General features: G+C 43.5%; 1 protein-coding gene across 15 annotated transcripts in view; it reads left to right on the top strand.

Annotated features, from left to right (window-relative positions):
• LOC147448373 (uncharacterized) overlaps nucleotides 1-24,587 on the top strand; it is a 129,351-nt gene that overhangs the window by 6,390 nt on the left and 98,374 nt on the right. For 6 of the 15 annotated variants that reach the window (XR_015189339.1, XR_015189341.1, XR_015189343.1 and 3 more), the window contains exon 5: nucleotides 23,112-23,190. The exons of 7 other annotated variants lie outside the window; for them this stretch is intronic. The gene's annotated coding sequence lies outside the window, so the exon portion shown is untranslated. Of the gene's footprint in view, nucleotides 1-4,542; nucleotides 4,668-23,111; nucleotides 23,191-24,587 lie in introns of all 15 variants that reach the window. 2 more of the 15 variants (XR_015189344.1, XR_015189345.1) reach the window with 1 other exon arrangement.

The following is a 24,587-nucleotide window of genomic DNA, read 5'->3' as shown; positions in this document are numbered from 1 at the left end:
AAAGGTGTATAATGCGTATGCAATGGACTGATGCAACTTGGACTATGCCGATGACGACGACGGTGATGACGACGACAACTTGATGGCTGAAATCTGTGGTCTTCTAACTGTTGTTTTCGGGACTGTTTGGTGGCTGAAAATGACTGTTTTGGCTGCGTTTTCTTGGGCTAAAGATGGGATCTTTTGCAACCAATGAGGACTGAATCTGCTACCTTGCTATAGGCTGAAAATGACTGTTTCGAAATGCTGAATTTCTGCGTTTTATCACTACTGAAGCTGCGTTTCCATGTGGCTAAAAAACGCTAGTGGATGGTGCTAAAAAAAACGCTGATCTGCAGCAGTCCCTAGCGTTAGTAAAAACGCTGATTTGGGGCAGATCGTTGGTGAGCAAAACGCTAAGGAAGGGGCTGATCTGCAGGGGAAACAAGCGCTAGAAGGGGGAAACTTGATGGCGATCTGATGCTGAGAAAATGCTGGGGATGGGAACTTGCCTGGCGAGGATGGGATCCAAAACGCTGGGGGTGTTGGGGGGTACTGCTGAGAAGTTGCTTGTTGAGCAGGAAGCTCTTGCTGCCTGTTCTGCCAGAAAGTGCTAACTTGGGTTTGCTTATATATTAACTTAGCAAAATTGCCCTACCTACTTTTGTTGGAAAGTCACTTAAAAATAATAAGTGAAAATAACCAAAAATAGGAAAATAGGCTAAATGCATTGGAAAATCCCTTGACTGAATCTGATTGATTCTGAAGGGAATACTGATGATCATGCTGTGTGCAACCAAAGGATATGCATCTATGCTAAGTGACTAGGCATACATGGTCTACGAATAGACTCACAAAAGTACGAGATCACTGTTAATGTAGACTTGACTGGACTGATGGAAACCCTGCTATGGTGTAGCTTGTCCACGGACACAAAGGGTTGGATGTGTCACGTGACAGCACGGGATTTCAAAGGCGGCCATCAAACTAGCACTGTGCATTTAAAAGGGGATCACTCCACATCGGCTTGGCTAGATATCAAAGCAAAGTAGAGAAGCATTGTTTCTTTGTGAAGAGAAGCTTCACCCCGGTGAAGAGGAGCCTCACAAAGGAAGAGATTTCTCTCTCTCTCTCTCTCTCTCTCTCTCTCTCTCTCTCTCTCTCTCTCTCTCTCTCTCTCTCTCCCCCCCCATAGTTAAACTCCAAAATCATTGCAACCAAGCACAATAACTTGCTAATAAAAATTTTCAAGGGCTATTTGTGCTCGTGTAAAGAGGTAGACACTGGCTAGGAGAGTCTCCGAAGCTAAGATCCCTCTATTAGCACAATGGAGGAAAAGGGAATAGAAAAATTCAACGGGGAGGGGTTTCACACATGGCAAACAAAATTAAGAGGATACCTTATGAAAACATGTTTATGATCTGTCATCAGCACTGCCTTAGAGCAACAAGCCGAACCCGATGGAGTGCACACTAGGGCAACTACACTCATAGCAAGTGCACAAAATTTGACCAAAGACGAACAAGCGTTGGAAATAATCATCATCTCCTTGCATGGCAACTATGTGTATTTCATAGACGAATGTAAGCATGCACATGATGCCTGGCATAACCTAGAAAGTAATATAGAAGCCAACTTTACAAAATCATTATGACTGAAGGGGAGGACATTGCTAGCCTAGTTGTCACGTGACACATCCAACCCTATGTGCCATTAGACAAGCTACAACATGATCAGGGTTTAGTAAGTCCAGTCAGTTTAGATTAGAAGTGATCTGGCACTTTTGTGAGTCTATTCGTAGACCGTGCATGCCTAGACACTTAGTGTAGATGCATATCCTCTGGTTGCACACAGCATGATCATAAGCATTTCCATCAGAATCCATCAGGGGAATTTTCCAATGCATTTAGCTTGTTTTACCTATCTTTGACATTTTTCACTTATTATTTTTAAGCGACTTTGTTGAAAAGTAGGTAGGGCAAATTGAGTAAGTTTGTATATAAGCAAACCTAAACTAGCACTAAATGGGAGAAGAGGCAACAGGAGCGAGGCTCAATAGACAACTTCTCAACAAGAACTTGGTGGACTTTCCCTCCAAGCAAGACTCAGCCCTCTAGCGTTTTCTTCATCAAGCACCTTCGTCATCCATTGCATCAGTCTGGCGTTTTTGTATCAGGATACCATCGCCACAGGACCTTCCCAAGCCTAAAGTTTGCATCAGCATCATCGCCCGTAGAACCCAGCAAGCTAGCGTTTTTGCAGACCACAGCTTTGCAATTTTGCAGCGTTTTCAGCCACAACAATGCAGCGTTTTCAACAATGAAAGATCTGCATATTCAGCCCTAAAGAGTAGCAGATTCAGCCGGAAAGACCCGCAGTTTTCAGCCCTTAAGAACCTCAGTTTTCAGCCATAAGACTTGCAGATTTTCAGCGACAAAGACCCACAGAAACAGCCCCCCCAATCAACGTTTTTGGATTGTAGCAGATTTCAGCCCATAGCATTTTTGGACAGCAGATAAAAGATTGCAGATTTCAGCCCTTAGGTCGGTCTTGTCGTCACCGTCGTCATCGCCGACATAGCCTAGACTTGCATCAGTCCCAGGCATTCCATTTGTACCAGTTTGTGCAATCATAAGTAGACCACTCTCGCCGACGAGAGTGGGGCCTTCGGAGGAGGGTTTTACAACGTCTCTGGTGTCGTATCTCTCTTCTCTCTCTATCTCTGAGTCTCATACATTGGCACACACAGTGTCCGTTCACTTTGTTTGTGATCATAGCATTCTCTCCTTCAGAACGGAAGGCTCTACCTTCCATAAGAACAAAAGGAACCTTGAGCACAGTTCGGAGCACTCATCTTGAGCAAAGCGCAAACATTCATTCCGCTGCACCTAACATTGGTATCAGAGCTTTGGCAGTGTTATGTATCACTCAAGGAAAGAACCACAAGAATTTTTTTTGCTTGTTGCGATCGCACGTAACCCAAGTCCTCTTGGGCGTGTCGATTCCTAATTGTGTTTTTGAATAGTGACAGGAATCCCAAGAAAGAAGGGCTTGTCTAGCCTCCCCTTGTGTCTCTTTTCACTCATTGAGAGCAGACCGTGCACTTAGCGGCTGGCCAATCGGCGTGAGGTGGGAAAAAACAACCTTGGTGTGAGCGCAAGCCCGCCAAGGGGTGCGCCCGCAGAGGAGCAGAACTCGGGTAAAGAGAAGATCCTTCTCTAACACAGATTGCAAGCGAAAGAAGAACCTCAAGACACCCAAGAACCAAGACCCGCAAGAACCCAAGTTCCTCGAACCCAAGACCCCACAAGAACCCACGAGTTCAGAATGGTCATCACTCGAAGCGGAATGGATACTTCGCTTGGAGGTGATGAGCATGAGAAGAGGCGAGAAATAATTTTTCCCACCAGGAGGTTTTTCCGACCCTCCCCCTTCCCCATCTACGCCAAGAATTGCACCGGATCCTATGGAGGCTTGGTGCAAGACAATGATAGACATGATGACAACGTGGCACGAAGCAAGAATGGCAACCATGGAGGGTGAGCGCGAGCAATTACGCTTGGAGGCCAAAGAATTTGATCGCAAGTACGCAGAAAGAAAATTAGAATTGGATCACAAGAACGTTGTTCATTCTTCCTCTCTCATTTCTAATGTGCAAGCGAAGATTAAAGAGATTCGGGAAAAGGAGACTCTCTTAGTCTCTTCTTCTCCAAAGCATGACACAGGATTTTCATGATGATGATAAGCATGATGATTTGAATGACATTGATAAGCATGATGATTTGGATGATAACGATGAGTATGATGATTTGCATGATGATAAGCATGATGATTTGGATGATAATGACAAGCATGATGAAGATGTGATTTATCACAAGCATGATGAGTTGCATGAAGATGATGTGATTGTTCACAAGGATGATGTGTTAGTGGATACTTTTTCTAGCGAAGCTAACCTCGTTGTAGATTCTATCAATCACGAAGAACCGATCTTGGCTTTTGAGTCGAGGTCCATAGAACCCTCACAGGAAGATTCGACCAATCAGGAAGAACAGATCTTGGCTCTCGAGTCTAGGTCCAAAGAACTCTGACACGAAGTATTATGTGTTCGCATGATTGATACGCACGCATTGTTGGAGTGTTTCATTCGTGATCGTTTCCTGTATTTTAGTCAGCATCTTTATGTGATCTCTTTTACTAGGCATGACATAATGTACGTTGAGCACGTTTCACTCATGAATGAGCACGAATGTATGCGGATTGTTCATGAAAAGTATGCATTCAAGGAAGTCACATTCCATGTCTCTTCCTTGGCACGACACAGTTGTAGAAAGAGCACATGAAAGTATGAGCACCAAGCATGGGTATTTCCATTGTGAATTGCCACAGTTGATTTGTTTAGATCATTCGATCTCATTGTTTGCGTGTGTGTGGTGAACGGTTTGGCACTCCGTCTCTTTGTTCTTTACATTGCATGCACAGCCTTTTAGGAAGACAAGATTTTTTCCATTCACTTTACATGGAATAGGTATGTTCGTTGAAAATGGGTTCATGAATTTTCAGCCATGGAGATTTTTGAAGAAGAAAGAAGCATGACTCTCGACGAAGTTGAAGCATTGAAGGAGCCTCAGAAGACTGTCGCTTTCGGCGTGGCCCAAAGAAGCAAGCGTTGCTGCACATGATGCCTGGTATGTCCTAGAAAGTAATTTAGAAGCCAAGGCTAATAGAAGTAAAGTTAGTCTCATAAGACAACTTTACAAAATTATTATGACTAAAGGGGAGGACATTGCTAGCCTAGTGAATAGGTTTAAGAGCATTGTCATGCAGCTCACTTACATCCAAGTCGAAGTACCAAAGACGACAAAGTGGCCATACTATTAAGTGCACTTCCACCTTCTTATGACCACTTAGTCACAATTCTTGAAGAAAAATAACCGGCTCCACCTTTCCAAGATATCATCAACTCCATCCAAGTAGAAGAAAGAAAGCAAAAAGGCTCATTAACCTCATTAGGAGGGGCTTTTATCACAACATCCTCAAGGGGAAGATATACCCCATCGACATCATCAACCGGAAGAAGATATACGCCATCGACATCATCAATCGGAAGAAAGTGTTATGAATGTGGAAGAATGGGACATGTAGCGAAAGACTGCTACACAAACAATCCTTGTAACAAATGTGGTAAGAAGGGACACCCTCTGTCACGTGACACATCCAACCTTATGTGTCCGTGGACAAGCTATAGCATAACAGGGTGCAGTCAGTCCAGTTAGTCTAGATTTAGAAGTGATCTGGCACTTTTGTGAGTCTATTCGTAGACCGTGCATGCCCAGTCACTTAGTGTAGATGCATATCCTCTGGTTGCACACAACATGATCATCAGTATTCCCACCAGAATCCATCAGATTCCATCAGGGGAATTTTCTAGTGCATTTAGCCTATTTTATCTATTTTTGGTATTTTTCACTTATTAATTTAAGTGACTTTCCAACAAAAGTAGGTACGGCAAATTAAGTAAGTTTGTATATAAGCAAAGTGGAGCTAGCACTATTTGGCAGAAGAGATAATATGAGCCAGGCTCAGCAGGCAACTTCTCACAAGAACCTTGGTGGACTTTCCCCTCCAAGGAGCAGATTCCCTCACGTAGCGTTTTTGCACAACATCCCCAGCCTGGCATTTTTGCATCAGATCTGCATCGCCAACAGTACCCAGCACCTAGCGTTTTTGCAAGGACCACAACTGCTAGCGTTTTTTATCATCAGATCCCCTGGTGTTTTAGGCTTTCAGTAGCAGATTAAGACCGGCGATTTTCACCTAAAATGTAGCAGATTCAGCCCGGTAAAGATCTCAGTTTTCAGCCCTAAACCTGCAGATTTTCAGCATCAGAAAACAGCCCCAAAATCAGTATTTTTGGACTTGTAGCAGATTTCAGCCCATAGCGTTTTTGGACAGCAGATAAAAGATTGCAGATTTCAGCCCTAGTGTTGGTGTCGCCATCCCCGTCGTCATCGTTGACATAGCCTAGACTTGCATCAGTCTCATGCATACAGTTTGTACTAGTTTGTGCAATCATAAGTAGACCACTCTCGCCTACGAGAGTGGGGCCTTCTGAGGAGGGTTTTACAACGTCTCTGGTGTCGCATCTCTCTTCTCTCTCTATCTCTCAGTCTCTTACACTTGCATGCACAACGTCCATTCACTTTGTTTGTGAACATAGCACTCTCTCATTAAGAACGAAGGCTCTACCTTCCATAAGAACAAAAGGAACCTTGAGCACAGTTCAGAGCACTCATCTTCTTGAGCAAAGCACAAACATTTATTCCGTTGCACCTAACACCCTCCTTCTCGATGCTACTCAAATGGAGGCAATAGCAATGGAGAAAGCAGCAGTAGTAGAAACAATAGCCGAAGCTACGAAGGGAGAGACCTATCAAAGGGTCCGCTCACATGGTAGAAGACAAAGAAGACGCAGGCGAGAACAACCTTGTCTTTTATGAAGACGCATTTTGAAGATGCAACCTCTCTACTTGTAAGGGAGGACTTCTATTTTCTGTGTGGATATTATCATCCTGTGTGGATTTTGTCCGCTTGTGTGGATATTACCATCTTGTGTGGATACCGATTTATCATCATGTGTGGATATTGCATCTTCAATACTTTGTCATAGTCCAAACCCCAAGGGGAGGATTGTAAAGTGTGAGCTTTGTCCTAAAGTGTTAGTCGAGGAGAGGAGTGGAATTATCCCACATGGTGTGGAGCAAGGTTGTAGAGCTACTTAAAGCTCATTTCATGGATGAATAAACAAAACTCTATTTTGCATTACATGCTTGTTTATGGTGAGCTTGTGCTAAGCTAAGTCAATACTCAAGATTGTGTTTATGAGTCCAAGCTAATTCTATCTTGGAATCTAATTCACTTGAGTGATAATCTTGCTTACACACACAGACACACACTCACACACTCACACACTTGCATTGTTTCTCTTTTATCCACCCTAGCTAGCACGATCCCATTCCTAACAATCACAACCTCCACTCTCGCCAACATTTTAAAACGCTAGGCGTTTATTAGCCTCTCTTTCTTGGTGATGTCGGCGGAACCTCTCCCTTGTCCCCTGCTTTTCGAAACGCGCGACGTGCGGCCTCTTTGATGTTGACCACTTTCTCTCTACGATGCAGTGTTCCAAAACGTTGTGAGCTTGCAACATTGGGCAGCCTTTGTCTGCCGAGAAGGATAAAGTCTGTTATCTTATGAGCGGCTTGGGAGGCGATGAAGTGGGAACGGCTCGAGAGAGGGCGAAAATCAACTCGGCTTGGAAGGAGGGAATTTGGAAAGAGAGGGTTAGCAAGAGCGGCTTAGGAGCATATCGAAGCTCAAAATTTTGGGCAAAGCTCTGTGGATCAGCATGGAAGACAAAGAGGAGGACATGATCGGCTTGGAGTTTATTTATCGGCTTGGTTAGTACAGCCACCTTTGGAGTGCGAGAAGGTTTCCCCGACTTCCAGTTTTTGCAACTTCATCATGGCCCCTCCTTGCTCGAACGTCGACGGCATCGACCAAAACCAACAAGTGGCTATGGGTAGTAGATCCACCATCGAGTTAGCGGCCTTTGCTCAACCACAATTCTCATGGAAGCCGACAAATTGTTTGGCTTGAGATTGTGCAGCCAAAAGCAAATGAACAAGCTCGCTAAACGACAATAGCAAAGGCAAGCTTGACAAGGATGGCAGTACCAGTACTGAGTTAGTTGCCTCAACACCCACGAGGTCCGACAACTCTTGTTATATATGTGTCGTGGGAAACTGATGAATCATATGGAAAAACATTAATATATGTGGTCTTACCATTATTCTTCGACTAACCCTACTTAAATAAAGCACTCTCACTTACAAGATCGATACACTCCAAGCAATTTTCTAGACATTGCAACACTCATTGCTCTTCTATACTCATATAATCGTCTCACACCACACGTAATTTAATCATCATAATTCCATGATCCACATTTTTTTTTTTCCAATAAGAGTTAGTTTCTATCCCTATTTATTTCTAGGCCACAAATATGGGTAGAAAACTCCCTATTTGTTTTGTGATTGTATGATGTGTGTATGATAATGTGATCTTATTTTATCTTTATCAGGTCTCTCCCTAGTTGAGATATTGCTTATTTTATAACACTTCCACTTACCCACACTCACATAGGTTTCCAAGATACACACCCCCATATAGAACTGTTAAGATATCTTGATTAATCCTTGCATCGCACAATGCGAAGAAAGGGTGCAATTTCCAGCTTTGGGACTTCTTTGAGAGCTCTCCATGTATTTATAAATCATTCAAAATACAAAATTATCTCTACGGGGACGCTATGCCTCGCATTGTTTGGTTTTGGTTAAATCACTCTCTATGATTTCTTTGTCGACTTTGTGTGTTAGGTGCAACGAAAGAGAATAAGGATTTGCTTGGATCTAGTACTCCGCACATAAACACAAGGCACACTTTACTTCACTTGTAACAAACTTGGACACCCCAAGCCAAGATTCTATCGCGACATAGTAGAGGTTCACTTCAAAACAATCACAATTTCACAATTGAGTCGACACAGCCCGACGTAGTTCCATGCCTAGAGATAATGGTCCCAAAGATTGGTGCCCCTTTAGGTATTTCTTTTTGTATTAATCTGTGTTCAAAGTACAAGAGAGTGGGTAGGTGCTCACTCTCAGACTGCGTCCATATGCTCTGAGAAGTGAGGATTGTCCACTTATTTATTGGTACAAGGGATGCCCAAAAGCAGAGCCCCAAATTCAGTAGTTTAAAAGCTTCTCAAAATAAAGCAATAATCTCCAAAAGCATTGCTAAAATAAGTCAGCGAATTTCTGCTAGCGTAGAAGCAGGGAATTCCGTATGCCATGCCACGTCAGCAGCTCTGCGAATTGTGCCGCAAAATCCGGAATTTTCGTACGGCAGTTTGTACAACCTGCCACGTCAGGCTGTCGGCGCTTCTCAGAGCATTTGGACGCAGAGTTTGAGAGTGAGCACTTACCCACTCTCTTGTACTTTGAACTCAGATTAATACAAAAAGAAATACCAAAAGGGGCGCTAGTCTTTGGGGCCAAAGTCTGAAAGGCAGTCACCTCTGTGGGTTCCCGCAAGAAAGAGACTCCTTTCTGTGTCAAGATATGCAAAGGGGAAACAACCTCTGCAAATTTTCTAGAGAACCGCTGGTAGTAAAAACATAAGTCCAAAAAGCTTCTAACTTCATGGACATTTTTCAAATCGGGTCAATCACGTATAGTCTCAATCTTGGCCGGGTCCATTTGCACTCGTGTTGTTGAGACGATGTGTCAGGACACGGGTCTTGTACCCTAAGAACTAGGCAAGGACTACGGCCAAGGGCCGGGCTAGGCAGTGTGGACAGGGGATCCGTCTAAGGCAAGGGGCTAGGAGCCCACCTATAAAGGGAGGTTGGGAGGAGGATCCAGTAGAGCCTAGTTGCCTAGTTTCTTACACTGGTATCAGAGCCTGGGACTCTCCTCCACTCTCTCTCTAGGCGTCGTAATCTTTGGCCCCTAAAAACATGCCTCTTTTGTGAGAACCGCTGCTTTTTAAGGTCCTTTTCCAAATTTAGCCGGATTTCTTGCCTAATCGGGCAATTAGTCCCGTTTTGGAAAGGAGTGTGTGGTGCATGAAAACGGGGGGAGCTGGGCTTGAACAGAGCTCCCTCAGGCTGCAAGGTTTTGCGCCATTCCCTCGCGGCTGTAGCCGGCTTGTGCAAGGTACCCGGTGCTCGTCATCACCCTCGTCGTCATCACGCTCGCTGCCTGCGCTTAAAACAGTAGGGAGTTCATATTTAAAAGGCCTTTGGAGGCCTTTGGCCATTCAATTGGGTCTTGGCCATCGATAGTGGCCCTTCCCACAGGAAAAACCAGCTTTTGCCTTGCTCGGCAGGCCTTCATCTACTGCTTCCCTCTCCGATACGAAGGGCATCATCACAACAAATTTCTGTTGATTACAGTAAATCCAGAAATTCGAACTTGCTGCACATAGCTTTTGGACGTTTCGATAAGCCATCAATTGGTCGAAATTTTTTCCGTTTTGGCTTCTTGCATATGATGCAAGCCCCATCGGAAACGACTCCACAGTGATTTGTCTGTTCACGCTTCTTGTCGGGTGCGAATTTCGTCGACAACAACTTGTAAGTTTTCAATCAAGTATCCAACATCACGGATTGCTTAAAGCTTTGCCGACCAACCTAATTAGCACGGCTAATTATCGGCTACGGTGTAAGCTACAACTACGAGAGTATTTTTTGGAAAACAAGGTCGATTTAGCACGACGATTCACTTCTACGACACGAAGTAGCTATACTTTACAAGTACTACCGACGGTACTGTTTTCTCTTTGTTCGCACAACACAGACTCGCCATGAGTGCGGAAATTGATGATCAACACATGTTCGACTTCGAATATATCGAATGGGCTCCACCTATGGATGTCAGGGGGCCGGATACTCTCACGGAGAGTACCCTCGTGGCAACAGGGATGGATGGTGCAAACCCAGGTGATCCATCTCTGTCTCCTCGTTTGTCAACCCCTCCTCCACAGAGCGTGTTGGACATTCTAGAGGATGATAGTCAATTGCCAGATACCAGGGAGTTTGTCACTCGACAAGACTGGAAAACTTTTGATGCCCGATTTCGCTAGCTCGTTGTCAGGGTTCATACACAAGTAGAAAATCTTACACAATTAATTTACAGAATGCTACTAGAATCAGCTCTCCACTTGCCAGCAACCCAGGGGGTTGCCAATTTACCAGTTATGACCAAAGAGGTCCAACATGTCCACAATACTTCGGTTGTCGAACACATCGGGGCACGACCAACATGGTCAAGAAGCGCCTATCACCATCCGAATTTCAATGTGCAAAAAGTCAAAAATTATGCTTTATTTGCTTAGGAACACATCAAAAAAAGGAGTGCCTACATGTCGGAAAACTTCAGCATGATGCATGAGTTTGTGCTTTGACATAAACTCCAGTTTTGGTGCACGGCACCGTAGTTATATGGCTTTTTCAATATGTTATGTGTAGCCATTTTCTCATACTTCAATATGGATTTTTTAGCGTATTGTACGTTTTTATTTTATTTTATTTGGGTACTGTTAAACCCCAATTGTTTTCTGCCAGAGTCATTTTTGGCACGACCAGTCACATCATCTCGGCTTATATGATCTGCCGAAAATAATCTGAGATGCAGGCAAGATCACTGAATTAGGGTGTATATGATACACGTGTCCTACAACTCACCCTTTGCATTTACGTCGGACAATACCCAAGTTTGGGGCACCTACATTATTCAGGATATCCTCTCATCGAATCCTTACCCGTCTAACCGATGCAAGGCACTTATGATGTTGACTTCAACGGTTATCACGGTAGCCACGGGCTCTCGTTTTTGTATGCAAGGCATGCTACCCAGATGGTATACAGTACGCTCTTACAAATCACTCCGTCAAGGACACTATTAGTTATGTATTGTTTCCCATAATTTTCGGTTGCTATCCAGGCATACAAATGGTTAAGGATAAGATACGTTCTGGATTGTTTTTGTGGTTGTTGTCAACATACAACAACACTTATTTCACAGGCAATGTGCCCATGCTAAGTCATTTTCATACAATCAGGACCACTACAAGGAAGGTAGATCAAGATGTGATACCTCTCTCAATGAGCGGTCATACCGGACACTTGTGGAATGCTTATACGATAAGCTGCAAGTCAGGCATAAGATGCGTAAGAGCACACCGCTTGGTTGCACACTCTAAAACTTAAGGCAAGTTCCTCAGCCCAGCATGCTCTTCTTCTCTCTCTTTCTCTCTCTCTCTCTTTACGGGAACCATGAAAATCTTCTAAGAAGCTTTTGATACATGTTTTGCTCGTGAGTCAGCCTGAGCCAAGGTGCTCTAACTCTCAGCTAACAGGCCAAGGTGCTCTAACTCTCAGCTAACACGTGGCTAAGATGCTACTCAAATTAGTCTTCAGCGGTTCGTTGATGGAACACTATTTTGCATAAGGGCTAAGAGCCGATGTTAGGATAAGGGTAAGACCCAACTATTGGCATTCTTTGGGTGATTGTTTTCAAGATATACACACGGAAGTACACATCGACGTTAATGGACAAGCAAGAGTCTTGTCATTACGGATGTTTAGGGTGTCATTTTTGCACTACATGTTTTCAGTGCGACACTCAAGTTGAGTTTTTGATAATCTTAAACTCACACCAGTTGCTCTCTACCACGGAGTATAGACGCAGCAATCATTTGTGACAGCATTCCTGTCCATAAGAGATTGGTAGCTCACTTGTGTGGGTCTCCTGCTCTCTCTATCGCACTACGGAGTGTCTATGGACATACTGTTTTGGGGTAAGATCCGACAGGTGATTGCTACATCACCCCGTAGGCATTAAGGATCACAGTTTGATCTGCATTGAGGATCACAGTTGATCTCTCCCAGTTATACTTTCAAGGAAAGAATTCCGCAATCTACCACGCGGTAGCAGACGAACACACTTTTCAAGTTGATTCCACTCAATCTGTACACGGTTAACTATGTTGGTTACCGTTATCTGCTAGTTGAGCAGTTTCTACAAAGAGTCTTATCAAGGGGTTTGACTACGTAGATTCTAATCCAAGAGCTTGGATTGCAAAGGCAACAACCAGGCTTCCCAGTGCAATGCTGTTTGTTTTTTAAGGTAGGGGACGTGCTCCTTCCCATTTGAAAACGGGTAAGTGACCATTACGTTTGAATCTCCAGGTATGCATCTATTGATTTGGTGTTATTCCATTTTAGTATGCTTTGCTTGGTTTTTCAAGACGTATAAGTACGCTTGAATGTTACAGAGTCATGCCAAGGGCATGTCGGCACAAAGTATTTTGGGCCAAGTAGCCAATCTATCTTTCTGCCTTATGCTGTTACGAATCTACTTGTAGGGTTCAATTTGGCACATGTTGTCACGTGGGATACAACATGGTCTAGGAACTCAAGGAGTTCGGTTTAGCCAGTGTGGAGCAATGAATGAGGGTCCCTCTCACTCCTGTCGTAAAGTGTTTAGAGCTACCTCCACACACAAGTACATCTTGTACTTGTAGGATGTTCTTTTTCAGACATCCTTAGTTGAGACATATTCCACATGTGGCGAATATGAGTCTCTGGGACTGACACTGGTGTCCCTATTTCAAATATGTGTCACGACAAAGTCCCTAAGTGCTGGTCAGATTTGTTTTCTCGACCATTTTTAGCACGACGTATCAGGAGCAATTTCGTGGTCAAAAATTGTCGGATACTTAGAATGACTTGTTAAGGTACAAGTATTGCTAAACAACATTACAGATGGTTGTTTACACATATAGAAAATGAAAAAGTTTCATTGTTTGTACCTAGACGTGATCACTGTTTCACCTTCTATTATCGTTCAGACATTTCAGCAAGGCTTGCACAAGATTGCAACTGAAAGTATTTACTTTCTTTTCAGAACTATTTACAATCCTCTTTAATGTGTGCTAGGGGCATCACATTTTCCACAAGTTGAAGGCAAGGATCACCATGGATATACAGGTCCGGATCTGTTTTTGCTAAATGCATGCACACTAGGTGTTATGGGCCCTAGTGTTTAGCAAAGACTGATTTGGAACGGCATGCATATCCCACAGGTTGTTGCTTATGAAGCATTTTGCACTCTACGTGCACTATCTCTATGAGATTACTTTTAAATCCAGTACTCACCAATAGAGGTCATGGCTCGGTTTGGGCGTTTCTGGATTTTCTTCAAGTTAACCACGATGGTTATTTCGGACATTGTTGATTCTTCACCAATGTTAAACACTACTGTGATTTCCCGTTTACCAATCATCTGGGACGGCTGTCTGTAAACCGTGAGGACAATACACCTTAGTACTGTCAGTTATCCAAGGGGATAGACAGATTACAAAGAGTAACCTTGTGCTAAAGGATCTGCTAAGAGCATACGTTAACACAACGCATTTCTAAATAGATGATTTTCTCCCTATTCTAGAATTTGCTTAAGTACGATTTTCGACTTTGAACACCTCATGGGGTGGGGTTGGAGATTGTGTCAATACTTTCATACGTCCAGGACTTACCAGGTGTGCTGACAGAGCACGTAACCTTCATTAGGGACGAACATGTAACGGACTTTTCAAGATACTCAGGCGAGTAGGAAATCTGGCTCACAATTGCATGGAAAGTTATGCCAAGGTTTCCTTGCATTATTCCAGTACCTTTAGAAGATCTGAAAACTGGTTATGCCTTTGGACAACTCTTAGTTGTGGTTACTCCTTTACAGTACTCAAGTGAGTTATAAATGGAGTTACCATTTAAACCCAAGTGACTCTTAGTTGTGGTTACTCCTTTACAGTACTCAAGTGAGTTATAAATGGAGTTACCATTTGAACCCAAGTGACTCTTAGTTGTGGTTACTCCTTTACAGCACTCAAGCGAGTTAGAAATGGAGTTACCATTCAGACCCAAGTGGTTGCAAACGGACAACAATGTTGAAAATCAAGATATTCATCTTGGTTTAATTGAACCTCCTCACTGCACCAATTATCGGTCATACAGACAATTGGCTCACTTATGGGACGTCAATAAAGAGAACACCAGTATTCTTAAGAAGATGTTACTACTTGTGTTTTCGAGGACGAAAACTCTTCCTTAAGGGGGAAGTGATGTCAGGACACGGGTCCTGTGCCCTAAGAACTAGGCAAGGACTACGGCCAAGGGCCGGGCTAGGCAGTGTGGACAGGGGATCCGTCTAGGGCAAGGGGCTAGGAGCCCACCTATAAAGGGAGGTTGGGAGGAGGATCCAATAGAGCCTAGTTGCCTAGTTTCTTACACGATGTGTCCCAAAAAAGTGTATCTCCGGTAAGAAAAATTCACTCTTCTTGGCATTGATCACCAACTTGTGATCTTGCAATGCCTGAAAAACCTGTAGCAGATGTCATCTATGTTCTGCCTCATCCTTGGAAAAGGCTATCATCAAAGAAAGTGCCAATAGAAATCTGTACACATTGAAAATCCTGTCCATCATTCGGTTAAAAGTCGTTGGAGCATTGGTAAGGCCAAAAGGCATCGCCAAAAGTTCATATATATCAAAGCTCGTCCAAAAAGTTGTCTTGTAGACATCCCCCGGCGCATGATGATATCTTCTCTTCAAATCGATCCTGCTGAAACAAGAGGATCCGTGTAGTCGGTCAAGAATATCATCGATCCTCGGAATCGGAAATCTGTTCTTGATGGTGATTTTATTGAGAGCTCTATAATCAATGCACATTCTCCAAGATCCGTCTTTCTTCAAACCCAACAACACAAGAGAGTAGTAAGGTGAAGTACTCGGCTGGATAAGACCCTTTTCCAGGAGGTCTTTCACTGGTTCATAATCTCTTCATTCTGGGCTCGGCTCACACGGTAAGGTGGTCGGTTCGGTGGTGTGCTTCCAGATATCGTATGATCCTCAGGACGAGCTGGTGACAACTCGCCTGGTAGGCCCTTAGAAAAGCAATCGGCATGAGAGTGGAGAAAATCTTGGCATTCTTTATCAAGTTGAGACATATTTGTCCTATGTCCATCATTCAACTCTTTCAAGAAGATCGAGTAAACAAACAGACTGCATTTTATTAATTTCAAAACGGTCGAAGCCGATACAATAGGGACAGACTCGCCATTCAATTTCACATCAAGTACAATTTTTCAGCCCTTTTCATTAGTCAATGTCGCTTTCTTCGCCCGATAATTGGCAACGACGTTGTTCTTATGGTACCAAGGGACTCCAAGCAGGGCATCACAATCTTCCAAGGGCATTATGTAGAAGTCCTCGTGTCCCAAATACCCGTGACAATGCAACCAAAGTTTTCCAATGACAAGTGTAATGGCCACGTCCCGTCCGGGTGCCACTAGAATTGCCTTTGCTTGTGGTCCCATCCGATCAGGTGTAATCTCGAGCCGCGCCGCCAATTCAGGTGAAATGAAGTTGGCCTTGGCTTCTCCATCAAAGAGAATCAGGGCTTCTTGATCTTTCACTTTGCCCCAAGCTCGGCAAAGTTCTGTACTTTCATCAATTGTGCTTGGGTCAATAACCATGCAATCTGGAACTAGTCATGCTTTCATCTTGCCTTTTTGTCTACGTTCCTCAGCTGCTCTTGAACTCTCTGGCCTGTCTTCATTCTGTTCTTACTGTGCCTTATTAGGACACTTCACGGAGACGTGCCCGTGCCCATGTTTCTCGTATCCAAAACACTTCCCCTCTTTGATGTAGTTGGCCCTCTCTCGAAGAGTGAGCCGGGTCGTGAATCCTCGTCTTTCTTTTCTTGGGAACTCTCTCTCTTTCTACTTTCATTATTAGAAGTCTTTGGGTTCTTTGAGTCAAGATCTCATCAGTGGGGTAAGTTAGATTGCCTGAATGTATGGCAAAACCCCGTTTCGCATGACCCATCAATTCTTGAATAGAATTTGACTTTTGTTCCAAGTAGTAGTCTCGAATTTTTGTAGGAAGTCTGCAACAACACCGCTCAATTTGTTCTTTAAACGAGACCTTAAATAAAGAGTCTGGTAGAAAAGAGCTCCAAAATCTCTCGCAATAAGCGTCCAGAGAATCTCCCTCGGTCATTCGAAGATGATTCCAAGGAGTTCGTATATCTCGTTCGTACTCTCGAGTCAGCCAAGAAGAAAAAATTAATTTCAATCATTTAACCGGAGCTTCCTTTCTCAGTAGAAGAGTGGACCACCATGTTCGAGAATTTCCCTTGAAGAAAGAGGTAGCCCTCTGAATCTTGGAGTGCTCTGAGTAGTGCCCTCCAAAGAAAGCTATGTCAAATTGCTATATGAAGGCCAAAGCCCTCGGAGCATCTTGAAATCCAAAAAAAGAGTCAAACTTTATTGACTGTCCACCTTCTTTGAATTCTCTTACTTTCTTGCTTTTATTTTCGAGGAAGTCATATTGGTTGGCTTTATAAAAATGCTTCTTCTTTGCGTAAAACATGTGATCGTCGGAGTCCGAACTATCTGAGGATGAGTCCTTTGTAGAACTATCGGAAACTTGGCAAAATTAAGGCTTCTTTGCCTTTTTATTGCCCTTTTCGAAGCTTTGCTTTTTGCTTCGCTTTTTCCCTTTCCTGTCTTCTTCGCTCGAGTCAGAAGAGCTGGAAGAACTCTCAAAAGAAGAAGAACTGGGTAGTCCTTCAAATTGGACACGCTTCTTTTGCTTTCTTACCGATGCAAAAGTAGATTGACGACCCAAATAACCCGAGAAGTCAATTCCTTTCTTTTGCTTTTTGTCGTGCCTTTTGGCTTTATTGTTTGTGTCCAAAAGCCGGTTGATCTGTGTCTGAACCAACTCTTCTAATTCTTGCTCTGTAAACATTCTCGGAGGAGGAGGTTTCTTGAGTGTCGGTTTGATGGGTGGCTCTGTGGCCTTCAGCCACTGGGTGTGCACTTCTTCGAAGGATTGTTGAGTCAAGTATTTTACAAATTTTGGATCCTTTGCAATGTTAATCATCATCTTTGTTGCGTTGTCAACCAATTGTCGACGTTCCATCTCTTCAATCTCAACCTGAGTTGGCCGTACTCTTCATGAGAATCTTCTTCGTGATCTCCTCCCGCACTCGTAGATGCAGAAGAAGTCAACTGATTTCTGTTGGAATCTATAAGTGTCACGATTGTGACTATGTTAACAACAATACATCTACTCCTAGTTGCAGATACGCGAAGTGCCATGCCAAGAAGGACCTCTGCGCTTGGATGGTCACACCTCTTCGTCCAAGAGACGTGCCTCTTTGCCAAAAGCTACACTCCTTCCACGATTGGTCACATACCTTCGCTCTACGGGTGCGACTCTTCGCCCAATGGTTGCAGCTCTTCGCTGAAAGGACGTGTTTTTACGTCTAAAGTCGTCTCTTCACCAGGAGACGTTTCTTTTCATTTATGTCTCTTCGTCTCCTATATAAGGAGCCCTTGTATCACACATTCAATCAATCAAACACAGAGTCTTCTGAGTCTTGTTTCTGAGTTCAATTCAAGTTTCTTAAGTCTTAATCATGAGTTTAAGTACTTAATTAAGGATTAGTAACTAGAATCCTTACAGTTGTACGAGAGCAAATTTTTTTCCCGGGACCCGAAGGTTGTGAGCCTCTCACACTCGCCGTTACCCTCTCCCCCCCCCCCCCCCCCCCCCCCCCCCCCCCCCCCCCCCCCCCCCCCCCCCCCCCCCCCTCCCTTCTCGGAGTTGCATGGAAGTAGAAGAAAGATGGAATTCAACTTCTTCGTTGATGGTATGAGGTAACCTTTACCTTATACTATTAGTAATACATATATATAATGCAGAGATACAACGGAATGGCATACTCGATGTACATGCTGTTCCCAACCCAGAACTTGCACCTGTTCGAGTTCCTTTTGCAACGTAACCATGCCAAATTCTCAAGACGGAGGTGGTGAATCTGACGATGCCCTTACTCTTATCAAGGAGCAGATGGCCACACTTTCCATAAGCCTCGCATCACTTCACACTCGCTTGGATGAGATGCAGACGCAAAACACTTCTCGAAGTGGTCTTGCTGTTTCTCGGACTACTAATGCAGCAACTTCAACACCTTCTTTCGAAGCTTCAGTAGATGAACCAAACGAACTAGATCCAAGTGAAGAGAGGTAGACAATCGCGAACTTCAATTACTTCACAAAATTTTTAATGCTGCACATAAGAGAAAGCTTGATGTTAAACTACCGGAACCATACACTGGTCGCCGCGGCAAGCGCGTGCTGGACCAATGGCTATTCAAAATGGATGTCTACTTGTCCAACACGGACTTGGTCGAGAGTAAAAAAGTTGCACTTGATAGTTCTCTGCTCAAGGACACAACATTTCTTTGGTGGCAACGACGGGTTGCTGATGGTAAATACGCACCTTCTTGGGATAAATTCCGGCGTGCTATTCGTAAGGCGTTCGAACTTGCTAATGCGGATTTTCATGCCCGGTCCTCTCTTCGCCGCCTGAGCTAGACAGGTTCCTTGGCCGCATACATCACAGAGTTCCAAAGGCAAACTTTGGAGATAGAGACCCTTAGTCCCTCTGATAAACTTCACAGCTTTATCGACGGACTCGAATCTAACCAAAAAGACGATGTGCACAAATACAACCCTACCACCTTGGATGCTGTAATTGCCTATGTAGAGCGTCTCGGTGATAATCGCGCCCTATACGGAATTTTCTCCTTGGTGACAGATCTTCAAACAACGCTCGCTTTTCACAGCGCGATCGCAGAGATAGCTATAGCCAAAGTCAACAACATCAGTCTCAGTTCAGACAGCAAGCAACGCAACCTTATTCAGCTTCAAGGTTCTATTCTCAAGATCGACAATCTCAAAGCAGATCCTCTTCAAATATTCCTCCACTTGATCGTGGTAAAGGACGTGGTTTTCTCAAGGTCGACATTCCAATTCTCAACAAGGCTCTTCGTCAAATGCTTCTTCGACTTCAAAGAAGGATTATGTACAATTTGCGGTGGTGACCATAGATGGTATCAATGTCCAAAGAAACCAAATCTGTCTAATTCGAAAAGAAATTCCAACTCGAAAACATCATTGAATTTTGAACAACCAGATTTTGCTAAGGATAAAGGAAAATCTGTGGTCAATACGATTCGTGTCTCACAGGATACAACTATTCCTATGAAGCATGCTCAGTGCAATTCTTGGAGCCTCTCTCAAAGCAAGTTTTGAGCCTTCTTGGAACACTCAATAGTCGCTCCATCAATGTTTTGGTGGACAGCGGATGTTCTAATAATTTTGTCAGCACTCAGATAGTTCAACAGCTTGGCTTACCAACTCAGAAGATATCTCACTTATATGATGTGGAATTAGCAGATGGATCAATTTTGACTTGTGATCAGACAGTTCGATAGTTGCAGTTCGAGATTCAAACTTATGCAGATCAACTGGATTTTGAAGTCATGCCTTTATCTTATTACGACACGATTCTTGGTCAGCATTGGTTATTCCAATGCGATCTAGCAATTAGCTTTCGAGGACATACTATCAATTTGTTCAAAGATGGACGTGAATTGACTTTACACGGGCTTTCTCATGCGGAAAGAGTAATTCAAGCCTCACGTGCACTAGTCAAACGGCATGATACAGTGGATTATGAAGAGAATATGATTTCCGATGCAGATGCAGATATAATTATTGATGAATTTTTGAATTCATTAACTTCTCCTAAATCAATTGCTGAAGACAAGGATGATTTTAAGCAAGAAGTTTTTCCAAGTGATCCTTCGTTACCAGACAAAGATAAGGAGATAGTTGCAGATTCTGAGTCTGAAGACGACTATGCTTTCTTTGATTCTTTGCTGGATGATGATATGCCAATTGCAAGTCATGAAGTGACAGTTTCTGAAGATGATTCTGAAGAATTTTGGGATTCATTATTGGAAGATGATTACAGTCTCAAGCCAAAATCCTCTCCACTGATTACCAAAATTGAAGTTACCCCATCTGAAGAGTAACTTGAGAAGATTTCCTCTTTTCCAAATATTTCGCAATTACTGGAAGATTTTGAACCAGAAATCTTACATCACATAAAGGATTTTGAAGATCAACCTCTCGTTGGAGTCAACCTGATTATGCGAGATTCCTCTAAAAAGTCTTTGAATAATGCAATGACATAGGATTTAATAGTCAAAGCAAAAAGGTTTCGCAAGAAGCAAAGGTTCAAGACAAAAGTTTCCGATAACTCAAAGATTAAAGATTTTCGAAGATTCAATGCTTTTCCAGATTTCTATCAACTTCAGAAGTCATTTCTTTGACACGGGCTCTCACTTGAAATGGGAGGGAATGTTACGATTGTGACTACGTTAACAACAATACATCTACTCCTGGTTGCAGATACGCGAAGTGCCATGCCAAGAAGGATCCCTGCGCTTGGATGGTCACACCCCTTTCCCCAAGAGACGTGCCTCTTCGTCAAAAGCCACACTCCTTCGATAACTGGTCACACCCCTTTGCTCTACCGGTGCGACTCTTCGCCCAATGGTTGCAGCTCTTCGTCGAAAAGATGTGTCTTTATGTCTAAAGTCATGTCTCTTCACCAGGAGACGTGTCTTTTTATTTATGTCTCATCGTCTCCTATACAAGGAGTCCTTGTATCACACATTCAATCAATCAAACACAGAGTCTTCTGAGTCTTGTTTCTGAGTTCAGTTCAAGTTTCTTAAGTCTTAATCATGAGTTTAAGTACTTAATTGAAGATTAGTAACTAGAATCCTTACAATAAGTATCGCAAGAAACAATCGGATTTCTCGGTAGAAGAGAAATCAGCTGCGCTCTAATACCACTGTAACAAACTTGGACACCCTAAGGAAAGATTCTACTGCAACACAACAGAGATTCACTTCAAAACAGTCACAATTTCACAATTGAGTCGACACGGCCCGACGTAGTTCCATGCCTAGAGATATTGGCCCAAAGACTGACGGCCCTTTAGGTACTTCTTTTTGTATTAATCTGTGTTCAAAGTACAAGAGAGTGGGGAGGCGCTCACTCTCAAACTCTGCGACCATATGCTCTGAGAAGTGAGGCCCTGTTCACTTATTTATTGGTACAAGGGATGATCAAAAGCAGAGCCCCAAAAGCAGTAGTTTAAAAGATTCTCAAAGTAAAGCAATAATCCCCAAAGCATTGCTAAAATCAGCCAACAAATTTCAGCCAATGTAAGAGCAGGGAATTTCGTACGCCATGCCATGTCAGCAGCTCTGCGAATTGCGTCGCAAAATCCGGAATTTTTGTACAACAGTCCGTAGAACCTGCCACGTCAGCCTGTCGGCGCTTTTTACTGAAATTGTGTCACATTAGCAGTGTGCTTGTTCGGGGTCTCTTGCCAGGTCTCCAGTTTGTGACATCACTTGAAAGAACTGAAGTGAACTGAAAGAAAGAGAGAGACAAGTGAGAGAAAAGAGACGATACAAGGATGTTGGGTCCCAACCCTCAAGGCCCCCCTTGCTCTGTTGCCAGAGTAAGTACTTTCTTTATTCTTGCACAATGCTGATACTATGACTAAATGTTGTGATGCTGATGCTAATAGATATTGACACTACTGATGCTGGGTACTGGGTATTGAGGTACTGAGGTTTTATATCGAAGACGATGATGTAGAGGACGGGTACTGCGGGTTCTATGTTGAAGACGGGGAGGTCGACGACGAGGTCTATGTCGAAGACGATGAAGTCGATGACAAGGTACTAAGGGTCTTTGTCGATGACGATGACGTAGACAACGGATTTGTGTCGAAGACGGTGAAGTCGACGACGGTTTTGTGTCGAAGACGGTGATATCAACAACGGGGTCTATGTCAAAGACAATGATGTCGACGACTGGTAGTGTGGGTGTACGTCGACGATCGGGTCTATGTCGAGGACAATGATGTGGATGACGGATACTGCTAGTCTATGTTGATGATGATGATGATGTCGATGATGACAATGGTGAATGTGACGACGACGACGATGGTGTCATCGTCAAGTCCGGGATCTGCGACGATGGCGACGAAGGTTTCATCGTCAAGATAAGAATCTACGACGATGGTGTCGACGACAACGGCCTAAAGGTTGAAGACTTCTTGCTGGGGATTTGCTACTGCTGCGGCGCTGCGGCTTCTGTTGTAGCACGTTGTTGCTGCGCACCTATCTGCAGGCTACGACTCGGTGGATTTTGAGGCCTGGACGAACTTGTACCTATGGCAAGATGAGAATTGTGCTGTATCTACGCATCTGCAGGGTTTGGTGACCTTGCCTAGTTGTATCTCTCATCACCATCATTGTTAGCGAGCCGTGTGGGAGCGATTTGTGCTTCCAGCCAGTGGAGCGTCTGCCGTCGTGATGTATATGATATTTTGATATAGTATAATGTAGAGGTTTCTTTCAGTTCATTTTTGTTCACTGTTTCTACTTACAGTTATTCATGGTCTCTATTCACTGTTCTTGATTCCTGTTATTCACAGTTTATTGTCTTGTTATTTCAACATGGTAGTAATTGACAGTCTTTGAGTAGAGATTATGTATGTCTACAGGTTGTACGGTGCTGCTGTTGTCTCCGTCCTCTAGCTTAGACTCTAGCTCCCTCTCTCTTCGACAGACTCGATGACTGAGGTAGAGTGCATTTTACACTATACTAGAGCAATTTGGTGCAATCTTTCCTTTTTTTCCTTGGTTTTGTGTTTTTCATACCCATATAGATTGCATGCCCTTAACGATAGTGTTTCATTATTGCACTGATTGTAGAATATGCACAAGAAGATCACATTATTAATTGAATTGAGATGCAACATGAGGGAATCCTTCGCGATGCAATGAAATGTGCTTCTGTGCTTAATGTGTATAGTCAACGAGGTTTTTGCAAATATAAGCACCAAAATTGGCATGAATCCAAGTCTAGAGTGTTGCACTTGCATGGTTGATCTTCTTGTGTGTGTAAGGGCACCTAGAAAAGGTAGCTGAAGGCCGTCTCCATAGCCAATCATGGAATTCTATTTGGTCTCATATCCCTTAGTCAATGAAGATAGTCAATCGCTTGAAATGGAGCTTAAACAACCATAGGTGAAATGTCAAATATGGGACAGTTACACTTGCATGATTTATTTTTATGGGCGTGTAAGGGTACCTAGAAAAGGCAACCGGAGGTTGCCTGCATAGCCAATCATGGGATTCTATTTGGTCTCAATGAAGATAGTTAATCGTGGTACACTTGCATGGTTTATCTTTTTGGGTGCACAAGGGTACCTAGAAAAGGCAAATGGAGGCCATCTCCATAGCCTATTATGGGATTCTATTTGGTCTCAATGAAGATAGCCAATCGTTTAAAATGGAGCTTAAACTGTTAGAGTTTTGACATCTCAAGTAAACTGCCCAATGTGATCCCATTGTTTAGTTTGGCTTTTAGGTATTTATTTTACTTATTTGTCAAAGTCTGGGGAGGGCAATTTACTGAGGTTGCTATATAAGCAACCCCTTGCCTCCATTGTATACACATTGAATTATTCATTGCCAAGGTTGATTGGTTTAGGAGTCTCTCTCTCTCTCTCTCTCTCTCTCTCTCTCTCTCTCTCTCTCTCTCTCTCTCTCGTGCTCACTCTCCTTGGTTTCTACTCTTTTGCATCGTTGACTTTGACATGGTATCAGAGCGCTTGGTGGCGCTCCGTACTTGAAGACTCTTGGCGGAGAAGAGCAAACGGAGAAGAAGAAAGTCTCATTGTCGGCGTTTTCCTTACCTCCTCTGTCGTGGTCCAAAACATTATGGAACCGGCGCCAGCTAACCTAGCGTATTTTCGTTTTAGAACGCTGCCAAACAACTTTTAACGCTGTCGGAGAGCAAGATGGTGCCGCCAATAGCTCTCGCCGACTGAAACACTAGCGATAGAGGAGGGAATTCCTTAACCACAGTTCTCATGAAAGCTGGAAATTTGTTTGGCTCAAGATTGTGCAACCAAAAGCAAATGAACAAGTTCGCTAGACGACAACAATAAAGGCAAGCTTGAGAAGGATATGGT

The sequence above is a fragment of the Adiantum capillus-veneris genome, chromosome 10 (assembly GCF_014529385.1).
Source record: "Adiantum capillus-veneris isolate H3 chromosome 10, ASM1452938v2, whole genome shotgun sequence".
Taxonomy (NCBI): Eukaryota; Viridiplantae; Streptophyta; class Polypodiopsida; order Polypodiales; family Pteridaceae; genus Adiantum; species Adiantum capillus-veneris.
Note: the sequence above shows the minus strand (reverse complement) of the source record. Positions and strands in the feature narration are given on the sequence as shown.